The sequence below is a fragment of the Agelaius phoeniceus genome, chromosome 2 (assembly GCF_051311805.1).
Source record: "Agelaius phoeniceus isolate bAgePho1 chromosome 2, bAgePho1.hap1, whole genome shotgun sequence".
Taxonomy (NCBI): domain Eukaryota; kingdom Metazoa; phylum Chordata; class Aves; order Passeriformes; family Icteridae; genus Agelaius; species Agelaius phoeniceus.
In genome coordinates this window covers 87,297,005-87,314,988 of record NC_135266.1, presented here as the reverse complement: position 1 = coordinate 87,314,988, position 17,984 = coordinate 87,297,005, and the positions used below count along the sequence as shown (strand labels likewise).

At 42.7% G+C, this 17,984-nt stretch overlaps 1 protein-coding gene across 10 annotated transcripts in view; it reads right to left on the bottom strand.

Moving 5' to 3' along the window:
• Positions 1–17,984, bottom strand: part of PAK1 (p21 (RAC1) activated kinase 1) — a 98,929-nt gene that overhangs the window by 53,201 nt on the left and 27,744 nt on the right. The window contains exon 1 of one of the 10 annotated variants that reach the window (XM_077174107.1): positions 17,347–17,367. The exons of 7 other annotated variants lie outside the window; for them this stretch is intronic. The gene's annotated coding sequence lies outside the window, so the exon portion shown is untranslated. 2 more of the 10 variants (XM_077174101.1, XM_077174100.1) reach the window with 2 other exon arrangements.

Genomic DNA, 17,984 nt, shown 5'->3' with positions numbered 1-17,984 from the left:
CACAGGCCCTAACAGGATGTATCCGGGAATGCCATTGCAAGGCCAGGCTCAGTAATTTTTGATCAATCACAGCAACTGGCAGAAGGGCCCATAGACTGGAGGAAAGCAAATGTCAATCCTGATGTTCCAGAAGACCCAGGGAACCACAGGTGCACCTACAGGAGCCTCACCAAGTTGAATAAGGAGAAACACAAAGTTCTGCACTCAGGGAGGAACAATCACAGGCACCTACAGGTGCTGGGTTCATCCAGATGGAAAACACTCAAGCACAAAAGGACCTGGGGATCCTGGTGGTCAGCAAGTTGAGCCAGCAGCGGGTCCTTGCAGCCAAGAAGGCAAATGGCACCCTGGGCTGCATTAGGCCAAGTATTGCCAGCAGGTTCAAGGCAGATGATCCTTCCTCTCTCCTCAGCACTGGTGAAGACACACCTGGAGTGCTGGGTCCAGTTGTGGGCTTTCCTATATGAGAGGCACACAGGCCAGAGAGAGTCCAGCAAAGGGCTGCAAAGATGCTGAGGGGAGCATCTCTTCAATGATGAAAGGCTGACAGAGCTGGCAATGCCCAGCCAACAGAAGCGCAGGCTCAGGGGGATCCCGTCAATGTCTATAAATACCTGCAGGGAGGATGCAAAGCAGACAGAACCAGGCTCTTACCAGTGATGCCCAGTGCCAGGGGCCATGGGCACGAACGGAAACACAGAGGGCCCCTCTGAACATCAGGAAACACTTTTTCACTGTGAAGGTGACCAAGCACTGACAAGCTGGCCAGAAAGGTGGTGGAGTCTCCATCCTTGGATATTCAAATGCTGTCTGGGCACAGTCACTGGCTGTGGGTGGCCTTGCTTGATTACAGCAAGTTAGACCAGATGACCTCTGGAGTTCCCTTCCCTCAGCCAGTCTGTGATTCTGTGAAGACACATATCTAAAGGTGTACAGGCATCAAGAAGAGCCCTTCCAAGACACAGCACAAGCTTTTACCTCAATTTTAACTACTGAATGCATTATTTTTATTTTGCTTGAAAAAAATGACATTTCAGTAATGGTAGCTGAGATGTTGCATGTCTCCTTCCAGGAGAAGGGGTTCATAATTAAAGATGTAACCCTTTACCACACAGGTCTGTCTCAGAGAAGAGTCAGCCCACTCACTTGTGTGCAGACAAATTGGAAGCAATCCACATTTGGGGGCTTATTTCTTTTCCTAATCAAGACCGAGGTTATTTGCAAAAATCCAGCTGGAATCTTGAAACCCACTTCATGCACTCAGAAGGATTTTTTTCAGCAGCTTGAAAACATCCAACAGTCTATGCTTGCTTCCTCCCCTGACCCATATATATCAAACTCTAAAAGCCACAAGCGGCCTATACAGAAAAGTTTGCCTTTTAGGAGATGGAACAAAGAACATAACATTCCTGTCTGAGTGCAACAAAAACAGTTTGAACAAGATCTCAAAAGGTCGCAGTCATTACAGCCTCCCAGAACTAGAGGCACCAGTTGCAATTCAAGCTACACAGCTCATCTCTTTCAAGCCCAAAAGCTTGGCTAAGTTTGCAGGTCTTTTGGGGACACTGAGCAAAGCACCGGAGTGCCTCAGCTCCAGACACCAGCTGCCTCAGAAGCCAAAGCAAGCAAAGTAAAACTCAAAGTACTGAGGCTTAGGAGAGCTGTGTGGGCAAAATATGACTTCACCGATTGCTTTGCAGCTGTGTAGCAGGCCCAGAAAGCATCATGCTTCATATGATTCCTAGGGTGCTCTTATGTCCTTGCTCATGACTTATGTATTGAAGCATCTTCTAATCTGTACACCTTTCCAAAAGAGCCCACTATCTGCTGTTTCACAATGTACAGTAAATTAATGAAGGTTTAATATAAATAAATACCCTGAAATTATTTTGGAAGAGAAAATGCACAAGAGTTTCTCCAGAAAAGCATACAACTCCTCCTTCTTCCACCCCCTGGGACAGCTCTGCCTATGCAAGAGGCTCATAAAATTTCAGGACCTTTTTCTAAATTTTAAGCACTGCACAGAAAAGTATTCATGCATAAAACACTACTCAGTGATAAAACATTACTAATGTAGGTGAAAGAACAACTTCTGCCAGGTAACACAGAATACCTGAAAGTGCACAGTAGCTCCACTACCCCTCTATAAACTGAGGAGAGGTGAAGTGAGTTGAGAAAGGTCACACAGGTCCACAGCAGAGAAGAAACACATCTTCCAGGGTTCTGTCCTGTTCTGGTTCTGCACTTGCAATCCTTCAACCCTCTGTTAATTTTGCAAGTGACTCGAGCAAGGCATGGAGCAGGGATCTGCTGCTGGAACAGGCTGCCAGGCAGAAGCTGCTGCAGCTGGCACCACTCTCAGAATGGAAACAGCTCAGAGAGCAGGAGGAACTGGCAGTGCTCTGCCATCCTTACCCATCTTCTGTGCAACTTTCCCAATCAGAGATATTGGCACTGCTCGCTCTCTTTTGCCTTTCCACCTGAAGGAGCCTCACAGATTTGTTCCTGGTTTAAACTACCAAGCGATTACAGTACTTTACCCTACTCCCTATAGGGCACAAGTTGCATAAAGCAGAGATTTGCATCACTGCTCCTGGCACAGCTTACAGTGTTCTTGTTCCAACCACCTGTGCCAGGAATAGGATTTTCATGTCACAGAATCATAGGGTCATTAAGGTTGGAAAAAAAACCTTTAAAATCATCAAGTCCAACTATCAATCCAGCACCACCACCACATTCACCATCAAACCATGTCCTCAAGTGCCATACTAATACATTTTCTGAACACTTCCAGGGACGGTGACTCCACCACTTCCTTAAGCAGTCTCTTCCAATGATTTATAACATTGTTGAGGGAAAAAAAATCCTAATATCTAATCTAAACCTTCCCTGGCATATCTTGAGGCCATTTCCTCAAGTTCTGTTAAGATGAAGAAAATGGTCAGGCCTCTTTCTCTGGAAAAAAATTTCACCATCAGACATTCCTCTACAGCTTCTGCACTCTGAGGTGCTTAAAGCCCTCAGCACATCCCCTCAGACTGCCATGACTGACATTGACCTTGTTCCCCACTTACCTCACATCAGGCTGAATCTGTTGACCTCCACTCAAAGCACATGCTCCAGCCTATGAATTCACCCCAGAGCAAAGCACATCCAAGCTGTGACACGACCATCACATTCCTTTCTCTCTAAAGTGCACTCATTTATGTTGCTCTGCTGAACAGCTGAAGGACATCTATTCCCACAGGTTTATCTTTGCCCCACCTCCTTGCTCATCTGTTTTCTCCTTCCCCAGGAGATTGGTGGCAGATGCCCACCTGGGGCTGCAAAGCCCCAGCATCATCAGTTAATTCCCATCAATTTTAATTTCTAAACACTTTCCAGATCAATGGCATGAACTGCCACTTCAATGAAACATTAGGAGTCGAGCATCAAAACTCTCCTTTGATTCATATAAGATTCTGGTAAGAGAAGCCAATTTCTAGACACTCTCTAGAGCCAGCTCTTGGGGCAGAAACAGAAATAGAACAAAACCAACATTGTCCTCATGCAGTGGCATCATGCCAAATCTCTCTAGGCTTTTGGCATCAGAAAAAATTGCCAGTTACCACCAGATTCAGCAGGAATCAAGCTGAAGGTCTCAGCTGTGCAGTCTGTCACCAGCTCAGCTTCTTCAAACACACCAAGGTTCTGAATACAGGAGAGCAAAACTATCTCCAGTATGAAAGACTTCCTGAAAGGGGTGCTTGCTTCAGTCACCACAAACAAGCAGCAGGTGCTAACAACATGCCAGGTTTGACTCACAAACTTCATTAGCCTCTTTACAGAGTTTGTGGTTTGTTTTTCATATTTCTCTTTGCGCACAGTGAAAGAGATCCTCTTATTTATATGCTCCACTTCCAGTACAGTTCCAGCAACAGCTGAGTTTTAACACCTTTATCACTTTTTTTTTCTTAACAGGAAAATAGATAAACAAAAGGCCACATACACACCCTGGATTTTCCCTCCTTAATGGTACAGAAACATTTTGCTCATCTGCTCCCTGTCCCTTCCAGGTTTTACAACTCAGAACAAATTTTAGCCAAGAGCATTTGTTTGTGACCTCCAGCACCATTTGTTTTCTTTCTCAAAGATTCAGAGAACCATCTTGACCCAATCCCATTAGTGCTGCTAGTAAATTAGCAACTCAGCTGGCTGGTGGGGATCACATTTTGATCATAACAGGCACCCCTGTTCCAAGGAGATGGGTAAACCAAGTGTTCCAATACAATACCGTGGCAACAGGCAACATGGCAGAAGTTGTCTGAGCCAGCAACAGGACATGGGTGAAAGGGCTTGGAAGCAGATTCACATCCCATTTGGCCACTCCCACTACAGAGACAACAACCTCAGGCAGAGCTGCAACAGCCACCCCAGTATCTGCCCAGAACCACAAATTAGTGGCCCAAAATAAAGCTGTGAGGAGGCAGTGCTTCTGCACTGGTTCAATTCCTCTGGCTGTCAACCAGCTTGGAGCAAGTCCCACAGGTACAGAAAACCTCAGAACTGGAATCAGGCCTCCCATCGGTGAGGCAACCCGATTTCACTGTCCTTTTCATCAATCCCCCAGGGCTGTTTTCACTCTCTCATGAGAATCTGGGATATAGTTATGTAAAACAGATTCCTCACCCTTAATTAAAATAAAGTTCACATGCACACCCTGCTGAAGGCAGCATTAAAAAAAAAAAAATTACTTCTATGAGGAATAAGTCACTTATAATTAAAAAAAAACCTCATTGTGCACACAAGGGAGTGTCGAACACTTGCCAGCCACCTGGATAATTGCTTCCTATGAAAAACTGCACAGGAGAGCCCTGGGGAAAGGAAGGGTCATGCAGAGATTCTTGTAAAGGCAAGAGTTGTGCAAAGTGCAAGTGGGATTTTCCCTGCACAGGTGAGTGCCTGAAAGCCTGTCACCAAATTCTACCTATTCTGAGGCTACAGTCACCAATTCTCCACTGCACTAGTATGGTCTTCCACCTATTTTAAAATCAAAGCCCATCGTGTTTAATCAAAAGTTCCCTGGTTGTAAAAGCATGAGAGCTGATGGCTCATATTACCTTTACCTGCTGACTTTGTTCCATACGGGAAGAAAGGAAGGAACACAGGTTTAAATCAAAGTCTCAATTATTTTAGCTTCTTCTTGGAAGGTAGCCCATTTCATTGCCCTTTCTGCAATGCCACTGTGTGCTCTGCAAGAGATGTGGAGACCAGAACCGCACATCACCCACAAGTTATGGGTGCATTGAGCATTTATACCAAAGCCAAATGGTATCATTCATCACTTTCCCATGAGGATGATGGCCTTTGTGGTTGCTGCTGAAGTGATGTTTCCCTCTCCATCATAAGATGTGAAATTGTCCCAAATGTTTTACTTCCTATTATCCATGTGGCTTTCAAACCATAAAAAAGCCTTTCCTCCAAACTTACAGGAGCTTCAAGTGTTGACAGAAGTTTTCTGAAAATCCAAACATCTTATATCCACTTTAACCCTTCCTTATTAACAGCCCACAGAACTTCATGGGATTGGGAAGCAGGATTTTCGTTTTCAGAAGCCACACCGACTTTCCCATTAACAGTTAACGTTTCTCTACATATTCAGAGATCTTTTCCATTCCTGGTAGCATGACTCTTTGTTGTGTTGTTCCCAGGATCCCCTCTAGAGCCCTTTTTACAGTTGGGAATCACACTGGCAGCTCCCCAGTCCTCTGGCACAGTGGCTGTCTGTAGTGATAAATTAAACAGCTTGGCCAGCAGTTCTGCAGTTTCACATTCAAGCTCCTCAGGATTCTTGAATGCCATCCAGCTCTGGTGACTTATTAACATTTCTCTATTTGGTCTAATTTTTCCTTTAGTAATTATCTCAAATTAGTTTATAGATCTATTGGCTACAAAAAGTGCACTTGACACAGGAACATCCCCAACACCTCCAGCAGTTAAGACTCAATATTCTCTGCTAATGCTTTATCATCTTCAAGTAGCTTTCTTATACCTTTGACATCAAGCACTCCCCAAGATGCCCAAATCTTATTGGATTATATCCTTACACATAAATATAATATTTATGACCTAGTGACTATAATAAGAGATGTCCTAACATCTCAGAAGAACAGTCCCAAGACAGACTGTTTTACCTACCTGGTGTTCCCCTCCTACCAACCTGTGCCCTGGAGCAGCTGTCACCCTGCTTTTCCCTCCTGGTGAAAGTTTCAGATACCACAAGAGATCAGTGAGATTAAACTGTATCACCATGGCAGCCAGCTGTAATGCAGGGTGGAGATTCAAGCACTAACAATCCAAGTTTGGGACAGGAGTTTCCTAAAGCTCCTCCTGTCTGGGAAGGCCAGCACAAATGGGAAGCAGCTTTTGTGTGATGTGATGACATTTGTAGATGCCAACCAATCTGAAGTGCAGACAACTGCATATTTTAGTGGTGTACCCTGACTGAAGTACCAAAGCAGGCACCTTCCTTGCTGCCACACAAAGTGTCTCTGTTCCTCAGCAGCATGTCCCTGTGACACTCACAAGGGTCTATGAAAATTCTCCTTTTGAATGAGGCTGTGTGTGAGGCTACCTGCCTGCACAAGCACTTGCAGAGTAGAGACTCAGTTTCTTTCTTCCACACCCTCCATTCCTTGGCATTTATACCCTTCAGAAGCCCATAGCAGTCCTGCCTTCCCACTCATTTTATAAAAACTACACAAGTACATAGCTTTTATCTTCCTCTTGCGTCAATCCCTCCAATCCCAAAGTCACTTCTGTTGCTTTCCTTCAACTTCCTTCTGTTTATCTACTAGAAAGTAACAAAGATCAAAGCCACCATTACATCACAATAAAAAAATCCCCCCACCCTTCACAATGATTAGCAACATCAGACCCAATTTTCAAAAAGATATTTAAGAGTTTTTTAAAATACTTTACCAGCTTAGGTGCCAAATCCCAACAGTTTCCGAGGGAATCAAGCGCCCACGCGCTTTCTGGATTCCCACTAGATGCCTACCCACATCTTTCACTACGTAACCACATGAAACACTACTTTTGTTCTCAAGGTTAGGCTCTCAAGTGCTGCTAAGACAGTCCCTGAATGTTCCCACTGAAACACAGAGGCTACTGAGAGAGTTATGCTTCCTGGTTATGGAGAGGAAAAAGAAAAAAAAAAAAAAAAAAAAGAAAAGGGAAAGAAGTAGGGGGGGAAAAAGACAAGAAAAAGGGAAAAAAAAAAAGAAGAAGCTCTTCACAACTTTTGGCTTTTGCTCTTTCATGCCAGGCAGATCTTACCAAATACCTCCTGCACAGTTCCTGCCAGATGAAAGTTTTGTTTTCATCTTGGCTATGAATTCTGAGGCACAGATGTTGCTGAAGTCTTTCTGTATATATTGCAGGGTATTCAGAGATAAAATGGCATTATGCTATATCAGAAATGTGTTTTCCTACTCCTCCTGTGCCTGCTGCTTCCTTCCCTGTTTGCCCTTTACACCTATATGACAGAACTAAGCATACTATTTCTCCAGCACAGTTGTGTTTTATGCTCACTGTGAGCCTTTACTGGCAGTGTTTAGGTAGAAGGTGACAAAGAATCACAGCACCTCCATGAAAAAGCCATCAAACGTTCATACAACTCCTAAACTATAGCACTTTGGCTATGAAGTGGAGGACTGCAAGGTAGAAGGGGAACAGCAAAACAGTAGGATTATTTAATTTTGTGAGACTGGCTGCAGCATTAGCAACATAATTCTGTCTCAGAGTAAAAATATAGCTCCAGCTGAACACCAGAAGAAGTTTGGGCCCAGCTTATAATCATTCTCTCAATTCTCAAAAACTTCTCAAGAATACACATAACACTTACACGACGCAAGACATTATCCAGGTAGGGGATGGGAAAGTCCCAAAAGTGCTCTGCTACACTAACCAATGAACCCACTAAGCAAAGCACACAAGTCCCTACAGCATGGCAGGGATTACAACAATTATTCCTCCATATGGAATCAAAGAAGGATTCAGAGCAACATAACAAAGGGATGGGGAGAAATACATGATCCAGTCATGATTTTTTGTCAGGGTCTTTCTCACAAAGACACTTATTAAAGACAGAGAACCAGCTAGAGAAGAGTCAAACTCAAAAGGCTGAGAAAGCTGGGGCTGTTCAGCCTGGAGAAGAGAAGGCTCCAGGGACACCTTAAAGCACCTTCCAGTACCTAAAGGGGGCTACAAGAAGATTAGAGAGGGACTTATAACAAAGGCGTGGAGTGACACGGCAAGGTTGGGGGTGGGCTTAAGCTGAAGGAGGGTGGGTTTAGGTTTGATATTAGGAAGAAATTCTTTACTATAAAAGTGGTGAGGCACTGGCATAGGTTGCCCAGAGAAGCTGTGGAAGCCCCATCCCTGGAAGTGTTCAAGACCAGGCTGGATGGAATTTTGAGTAACCTGCTCTAGTAGAAGATTCCTTGCCTAGGGCAAGGGGGTTGAAACTAGATGATCTTTAAGGTCATTTCAAGCCAAGCAATTCTATGATTCTATAAAATCCATTCTGCATTAAGGACTTTCAGTTCTGCAGCATAAGCAGGTCCCTCAGGAGCTGACTGGGCAGGTGCTAGAGGTTCAGAGAGCCTGGGGACAGAGGGATGTAGGAACAAAATAAGCAAAATAAAAAGCTGTATACAGCAGGTACCACAATGACCGAATTAAAAGGCACTTACTTGAGTGTCAGTTCTGAGGAGCCGCTAGATCTCAGATCCGTGTGTCTCACAGACCTTACTCCCAGTGCTCAGACCTGCAGGCAGCTCCGTGATCTTTAACACTACACCACAGCTACAGTCACTCACACTGCTTTGCAAAGTTTCCTGCCAGGTCAGCTCACAGCCAAGTGCTGAAAGGGAAAAGCACCCTTGCCTTTGGATGGCTGTGTGCCACGATGAGCTCAGCTGTGTCAAGCTTCATCCTCCAATCTCAGCTCCTAAGAAACTCAAGCAAAGAGCACACTCCCAGCAGGTGGAGAGAGATCCCTCCTGTCCTTTCATCATGCACTCAGTCTCCCAGAAATTGCAAGTTCAGAATTATACTTTTAATGTTAATTTTGAGTTGACCACATCAAAAGGAAAACAGCTGCCAATGACCACATCCTTGCTTTATAGTTTGGGGGAGGAGGAGAGTGCAAGCTGGTTTTGAGAAAAAAAGCAAAACACAAGCTTCTCATATGCTAGTTGAGAAGAATCTTAAGCCAACCACACTCTCCTCCAAAATTTGTAGTTAATTCATTAGCAATTTAGAGCCCTCACAGAGAGAGTTTTTCTGCTGAAACAAGCACAAGTTATGTTTACAGAGAACCCTTTCCCTGCTCAGCCCATTCATACCCCAGTAAAAAGAAGAAACGCTCACAAGAGCCCTGTCATGGAAGGGAAGCACATGAACTCATGAGAAAGGAGATTCAGAGCACAGAGATCAGGCATGCTCATCATCTTGGATTTCAGATGATTTACCTACAGCTACAGGAAGTGCAGATGGAACAGGATCTCAAGCTTTCAAAAACAAACACAGCTACACCACACATTGGATGAGATCACCTTGTTGAAGTCACTGCTCCTCAATACTGAGCCAAAATAACAGGGTGGGATTCAAAAAGCAACATCATCAGGAACACAAAGCATCCACTGTAATACCAAATTTAAAGCAGGTATGATGTAAAAAGCAGAAAGCAACTTGCTGCTTAGGTGAGATTCTTTTCATCTTCATGACCATTACATCCTAAACTGCACATCTATACATTTAATGCTGCCATATGTCATCATGTGATGAAATGTTTTTGAAACAAACAAAAAAAAGCCTACACAAACACCATTGGTGGCATTTGGACTATGTCCCAGGATGAATAAGTATTGGATCAGAAGGCAGGAAGGGCTCCTGCAGGATGTACCTAGTGTTAGAAAGAATTGGCTCTTAAAAAAAACACAAAGGTCACCTAGAATAAAATTGATTATGTGAATTAAACTAATAAAAAAAATTATCTCAATGATCATCTAATGAGCTGCAGGAGATAAAGGAAATCAAGCTGAAAGCATTTCAACATTAGCATTTTTCTAAAGCAGCAAATAACTTTAAAAGAAGCTTTTGCCTGAAAGAAAAGACATTTTTGGTTGGACAAAGTAAATGACTAAATTCTTACAATTTTTTACAGCTCATCACTTCTGAATGTTTTTCTTTTGCAACTCAAGGACTTGTTTCAGAGGCACACAAAACAAATGAAAAGCTGGCATTCTGAAGTGTACAAGGTAATGAGATTTCTGATCTGCCCTTGCAGCCTTCTCCTGCCCTGACACCCCCAAATCCCCTTTTCACTGTGAGTCAATAGGAAACAAGCTTGGGAGGGGGGACTGTTAGTATGAGCTGGCAGGGCACTGTTTCAGCAAGTATAACTCAGATGTGAAAGGCAGAAGCTCTACTATGACAGTGCAGTGAGTCACTTGATGACAAGTCACTGAGGCATTTAGAGATGGATTTTGAGTTCTAACAAGTGACACTGTTTTGCCTCCTCTAAGGGAAGGATGTGCCTTTATTGAACCTGGAATCCAAACACCGCCTGTGACCGTCTGCCTCCATCTAAAGACAGCCGACACACTGTTGCATATTTTCTGTCTTGCAGGAGAGCCCTGAAGGAATCTCGAGTAGTTTGCTTTCTCTTCTTGAATCAAGTCCTGCTTTTGTCATTCCCAGCCCTACCCTTCCCTCCTCAGCCTTTCTAATGAAATCTAGATTTAAATATTTCCAGATATCTTATCACCAAAACTACCTGCTTGATAGAGGAAGATAATGGGTTTCTTCCCCTATCCAGTCTTCATCCTCCTCCCAAGCCCCAAAGAAGATGCTTTGTACTGGGATGGAGGACAAAGTATTTCACCTCCCTGCTGCTCATCTGTGCTTGCCCAGTATCTTCAGGATCACAGAACTACGAAGAATCTGTTTCTCATCAGTCTTAGGAGTGACCAGGGAAAGTAAAGATAGGCAGGAGATGAACAAGGTTTCCGTAGAAAGGCAAAAGGAAAACCAACAAACTGACAAACAATAGTTTAAGAGATATGATCAAGGAATGGAAGCAGAGAAAAGAAACCAAACAGGAAGAATACAAAAGTTAGTTCCCCCATACACACTGCAAGTTAAGTTCAGTATTGTTGTCAGGGCTCCCAGAAATGGGAAGAGACAAGTCTGACATTGGAGGTTACAGCTCCAGATAAAGTGTCAGTTTAATTTTATTCATACTCTCCAAAATCTAGTTCAGGAATATATGCAAAGGAATTGAAGCAGGCCTGGAAAAGTACTTCCAGTCTCACTTCTTCAGAGTCTTTTGGCTGTGGCATGGTAGTGGATGAGACTCCTGCTGATTGCTGTGAATATGGTACAGCCTTTTTACTCATTCTCTCTGCTACCAAGGGAGTCAAAATTGCACAAAAGAATTTATAGCATACACAAATGTAAGAGACTGCAATTTTTCCCAGATTACCTGATTACCAAGACGTATAGGCTGATGCAACAATAAGAAATTTGATGAGACAGAATTTAAAATGCAGATTTTTATATTAGATCAAGCTAATTGTGAGACAATACTTGTTGCTGGTGCTGCAGTTTCTTCTCCTTCCTTCCCTTACAACTTCTCTGGCTTTCTTTAAGGCTACTCAGTCATGACTTTAGTGATTTTGGAGAATTAAGTTATAATGCTAGTAACTCACTGCTAAGAGGTAGTGGATACCATCACTTTCTCACCCAAAATTAGGAACTGGAGGCTCAAACCAAAGCCTTTGTGTACTTAAATCTCTTTATTTAAGTCTTCAAGGAACATTTGGATCAAATTCTGTCATTTTTCTCTACAGATAGGAGTGGGAGAAGTCTTTTTTATATGACACATATTTTTGCATAACTTTTACATCTCCAGAATCTTGGAGCTTAACAGAAAGCATCAAACACCTTAACGCACACCCACAACTGCATACATTTTACCAAAGAACCTTACCAATGACTTTGATTATCAGAAAGGGGATGGTTTTCATGAAGGACTACGTGGTGTTATCACCATTTCATTTCTGGGTCTCGCTTTGAGTTTAGCTCCCAAAGCTTTTTTGTTATCACCTGTGATCATGAGACCAGAGAAACAACACTGGAAGTGAACACACATCTTATTCCAAAGTGGGACTGAAGATGAGCACAACAGCAGGGTAAAACAGGGATGGGAACTATAAGATTGTGGTTAACACTTTGTGGTTAAACAGGAAAATTAGCTCTCCTGAGCAATGTGGCAAAAAAATTCAATCAAATGTTTGTAGAAAAAAGAAGTAGCAATGACCACATCAATGAGAAGAGCCATCCATCTAGCAACCATTGCAGGATCTTAGTCTTTATCTTCCTCCAGCCTCTCTCTTGCATGGAAATTGAGTATTCCAGAGCAATTTCTCATTTCAGGAAGATTGGCCCTGTGTCAGGCAGCTCAAACCCTCTCAAGCAAAGCCTTTATTAAAGATACCATTAAAAAAAAAAAAGACACCAAAACAAAAAAAGAATCCCACACAACACCTAGTAAAGCAGAGAAATTCACATTGCAAATCCAGTTCTAAGTCATTTAAGGTTCCATAAGCAATTAAATCTGTAGCTTTAAAAATTGCATTTATGTACTATGGAGGTAATATATGTATTTCTGAAGAATTGGGGAAAATTTCACTCTTTTCCCTTTTAGGGAAGAGAATGCCCTTTCTATGTACCACATACTTGTTCCTTGAGTTCCAGAGCTTGAATCAAAGAGTTTTCCCCTCTGTGTGCTGTTGAGACAGATTTGTCTGATTTGCTAAAATTGGCCAGTATGTGAATATCTGCCCAATATTAGTTTTTGACCCTACCTAAAACAACATTAGCTCAATTATATGCTAATTTAGATCACAATAAAAGAAACTTTTTAGTACTATGCCTGCATCTTCAAGTCTATTAAATACACTGCCCTACCAAAACCAATGTTTTACTAAATAAAACACTGACAAACTTGGGCTCTATTAAAAGTTAACACATTCTGTGGTTTGCAGAGGAAAATGACATTAAAATTTGTCTTGTGTGAGGTATTCCTGAAAGGATAAGGACAGATAAATTGTTCTATTTCCAGAAGAACAGCAAAATGTAACAGGACTTTGATAATTGAGTGTCTTATTAATTTTAATGAGCTAATCAATATTGCATTTGGAATCCTGATGTGTCCATTTGCTGCTAATCCCTCTTTGTGCTGTGCACTCCCTGGTCTTTGCAGCTGTCACCTGACAAATCCACCTTCTCTTGTGAAGGGACACAGGAGTTCAGGCTCAGGTGACCAGTTTAATGAGCGAGAAGAGCAGAGGATACATTACCAGCCTGGCCTCCTTTTGTTCCCTCCTCTACCTTGACACATGCTGGCATTAGAGAGCTCCATAACAGCCTCAAACACCTCATACAGGTAAGGACAGGGCCTTGAGCTGAATGAATCCAACAGCTTCAGTAGTGTGCAGAGAGCTGGGAAAGAGGGGCTGGAATATCCCTCCCTTCTGCTGCTGAAGGAAATCAGCTTTTGCTTCACCCCAAACAAGTCTGAACTCTGGAAGCACATGAATTCCACATCCAGCTGTGACTTCTATCCTCTCAAAGCATGATTTAAATGAGACATTCTTGACATACCTACTAAAGGCAAATCATAGAATCATCCTGGTACAAAGCCTTCAAGTTGAACTTGTTGGCAAAACTGCATAATGTTTACTTACAGATGGCTGGGGAAATGACATACAAGTTTTACAAAAGGAATCACTTCTCTACTCTTTCCACAGAAGAGACTGGGTTAAGAGGCCAAGCCACTCTTATTTTAGGATCAGCAGAGAATGTGCTTTTGGGAATATGTAGGTACCAATAATAATCTATCTTGTGATTTCTTCATGCTAAATAAGTGACAAGGTATTTTGCATCACACTACATACAAAACAGGGAAAAAAAACCCACATGATGCAAGCCACTGGTTCAATTAAAAATATTTCTCACTCCAGCTCTTACTTCATGAATAGAACATCAGCCCTCAGAAATGGGCTTTGCCTTGTAAGGGAAACATCTCGTAAAATACTGGTGTGCCACTATAGTCATTAAGAAAGGTGATAGTTCAAAGCCCTGCTGATGCTTTGGGTAAGTTACTCAAAGCAGTGCTGTGACCTCAGCAAGCCAGACTGATAAACTGTCTCCTAACCTTTTGGACTTGATTTTCCTTCTCTCTGCTGCCACCTGGAAAGTCATCAAACGCCATCAGCAGTAAGCCATGGACAGACACTGTAACTACACGCAGCAAGCTCACAAGGGCAGGAAACAAAGCCTTAAGGTAAACTTGAAAGACTTCTCCATTCCCAAAACACTTACAATCTGAATAGCAATTATTTTCCTCCCCCATTTTCCTTTAAGATTACAGGTGGACAGACTTTATGGATAAAGAAGGAAAAAAAAAAAGGTATGACACAAGTCTTTATGCCCCACCTGCCTGCAGCACATACTCCCCACCTGACTTCCTCACAGTCCCATAGCTAAAGATCCAGTGAGATCAAGGAAATGTTTGCAGCTAGATGTCATATGCTGCAAGGCAGTCACAATGTACTTTGTCCACTGTCTCTCACACAGTAGTTTGAATCACAAAGGGTTACTTTGGTGGAAATTATTTCTTTCCAGAAAGTACATTTGGCTACTACTTCTGCAATCTTATGATTTGGCCCAATTTTCACAAGCTAGGACTTTTTTTTCTACACCAGTCACCTTTTTCTCTTCCTTTCTTTAAACCTAAGATGATACAAGGTTGCCTGATTCGGCACCACTTCTGACTTTTGACAGGAAGTAAGAAATAATATGGCTTGAAGGCAGTTAGACCAGCTTAAGAGTAAAACAAACTTGCAGTATGGCAGGTCCAAAGAGTACAGATTGCAAGAAGGAAAGAAACCATGGAGGGGAAGTTATTGTTTAACCTGCATCTCAGACTACATTCAAGAGATTGATAGTGTACAAGTGGAAGCCGAACACTTGGATTGCCAGCCTGAAAGAGTGTATTAGTACACAAACCAGAACTGAATACTTGGACTTTTTCTTCAAATTCCCCTGGAAATCCACTTCTTAGATGGCTTTTTTTTTTTTTTGTTTCCTCTTCCCCCATCCCAACAAAAAAAATGCTAAAATGAAGAGAAAGGGGGAAAGCCACGCTACAACATGGATTTGCTGATGGATTTGTTAGCAATGCTGCCTGCATCCCCAAAGTGAGAGGAGCAGGTAAAATTCCTCTCAGCTGCTCCAATATACAACACAACACATGGGAGACAGAGGAGACCAGGGAGACTGCAAGAGGAATCAGCATTTTTAGAGTGCAACTCTCTGACCTCTTTTAAAAACACGTACAGGAGGGTGACACGAGGCACATCCTAAAAGGACCTTTTTCTCTCTGCAGATCATACTGGGAGCCTGGGGAGACATGTTCAGCTCAGAGCAACCATGTTTTGAGCTTGGAGCATCCATGTTTTCATCAAATGGATCCCATGAAGGGCCCTGAAATTGCGATGTGCACCCCAGTGTCATGTGCCAAAAAGAAGACAGACCATTAAAGGACCCAAAGACATCCATACCTCTGAGGATGTGCCTGAGGTGAGATGGGACAAAAGTCAGCTCCCTTTCCTGCACAAAGCCAGGAGCAGTCATCACCACGGGAGCACTGAGTGTTACCCCTCACAGCCACAACATCCCATCTGCACATGCTGTGCATAACTGCACCCAAGCGCAGGAATTTCAAACTTGAACTTCAGTTTGCATAAAAACCTGATTAGTGCAAGCAGCATCAGGTACTTTTAACCTATTCATTCCCAAAGAGCATCATGTGCCTTAACCTCAGATAGGAAAAACTGATCACTGACTTCTGTGCTACATCAGTGAGCACTGGCTGACAGTCCCAGTTCTGCTGAGACCAAGGGGAATGAACCTAGCCATTCCCATCTCTGGGAACAGGGGTGCAAAGCAGCTCCTCCCAGGTGACAGCTGTGCAAGTAGAAGAATCACACACTGGACTATTTTTTCCACAAGAGAAAGCCCTGAACATCAAGCAGAACATGCTTATATTGTCCTCAATTCCTATACAAGCCAAGACATCAGGCTGAGAAAATTAGTTCGGCTCATGGCCAAGTATAGAAAAACACTCTTTGACACAGTACAATTCTGGTACACAGTATTATTCTTCCTTCCCATGAAGGTAAAAAGCCAACAGTAGGCATTCTTGTACCTGTCAGAGGGCCAATGGCTGACTAGCCTTTTAAGAAATATGGCTAGTTTTTAGTTGTCTAGTTTCAGTCTGTGCCTTGCACATCCTCACCAAGACTGGTCAGTTCCTTTACAAAGTCTGTTTGCTTCTGTTATCTGCTGTTGACAGGATGAACTGTAAAACCAGAACACTTTGAGGGTGGAGCTCTGGATCATTTCTGTATTTTTCAACTGAAAAAAGTTTATTTCAGCTCTAGGTTGTTCTGTATGCTCTTAAGCATATAAGGAAATTGGATCATAGCAACAAGCTTTTTAAATTACAAACCTTCCCACACCAAGGAAGTGAGACAGGTGCACAAAAGGGAAAAAGAAGAAAAGAAGCCATACTCCATAAAAAGACAAGACACTAGTCAGCAAACTGGTGAAATTCATGCCCTGTAATCAAAGCTGAGATAAAAGGTCTCCCTTCAGAAACCTGGAAAAGATAATAAAACAGCTCTTTGACCTCTCAAGCAAAGAGAGCTAGCATCAGTTTTCAATCCAGTGCAAGCAAGGCAATCAGAAACACAATAAACAAGCAATATATTTGCACTTGTGGCAATTATATTGGACTTGTCTCCTATATCCCCATGATGCACAGAAAAGCATGAACTAAAAGCCTTACTTTTCCCTATTCTTTTTTTTTCTGAGCAACATCCAGACCACATAGTATTCCTCAGAAACCAGTAAAAGCATTCTTGCTGTCATGCTACAAGAGCATTTTCCTCTTCAAGTTTATTTTTTGCTTTCATTTCCAAATCAAAGAATGGCAGTTATATCATCCCACTTAAAGATGTAGGACTTAAAAAAGACTAAAAAAATCACCTGGCAGTTTATTGCCCAGTCTTAGACTCCAGCTTTGTTATACAGTACAGTTGTGAACAAATTCTGTTCTGTGGCACAAGACAGACAATCCAGAGTTAAGCAGAATCAGTATTTAGAAATATTCAAATTCCCACCATACCTTCTGTTCCCCGTGCAGAGATGAGCTTCATTTCTCTGACTTACCCACAAAAAAATGCACAGGGAAAAGCAGTCTCCAAGCATCCAGTGGACACACACGCAAACTGTTCCACAAGGAGGAGTTTTTCCAGCCTTACCCTATAAAGCTGAGAGCAAGATCAGCACACCCACACTAAGAGATACTGGAGCAGCAGACAGGAAGATGCTCCCTGCTTGGCCAGGTAATGTGGAAGCAGCACCGGGAAATTCCAAGTATGGAGAAGGGGGAGGAGGTTCAGTGAAAGGCATCCCTAAGCCACTGGGCAAAGAGTAATTGCGAGCAAAGAAAACAAACATTCTTCCGTCTGTGCCCGACATTTCCCCCGGCTACAATACCTGCTTTCACTTTGAAAATGGAAAGCGTGGCTGACTGAACAGCTTTTATGGTTGCTCTTACACACATGCATCTCTCATACATAATTACCACAGAAAGTAACACGCCTTACAGCCAGTCCTAAGCAAGAGCCAGGGTTTGACACCTATTTATAAATCTCGCTCCTGAAGAAAAAAACTCCTGGAGGCAATGTTGAAATAAGAATCAAGGAACGCTCAGCAGGAGCAGATGCACCGTGACACACATACGGATGCAGCCAGCTATTCCCAACAATCATGAATTTTAAGCCCTCTGGATAACAAAAGCAGCA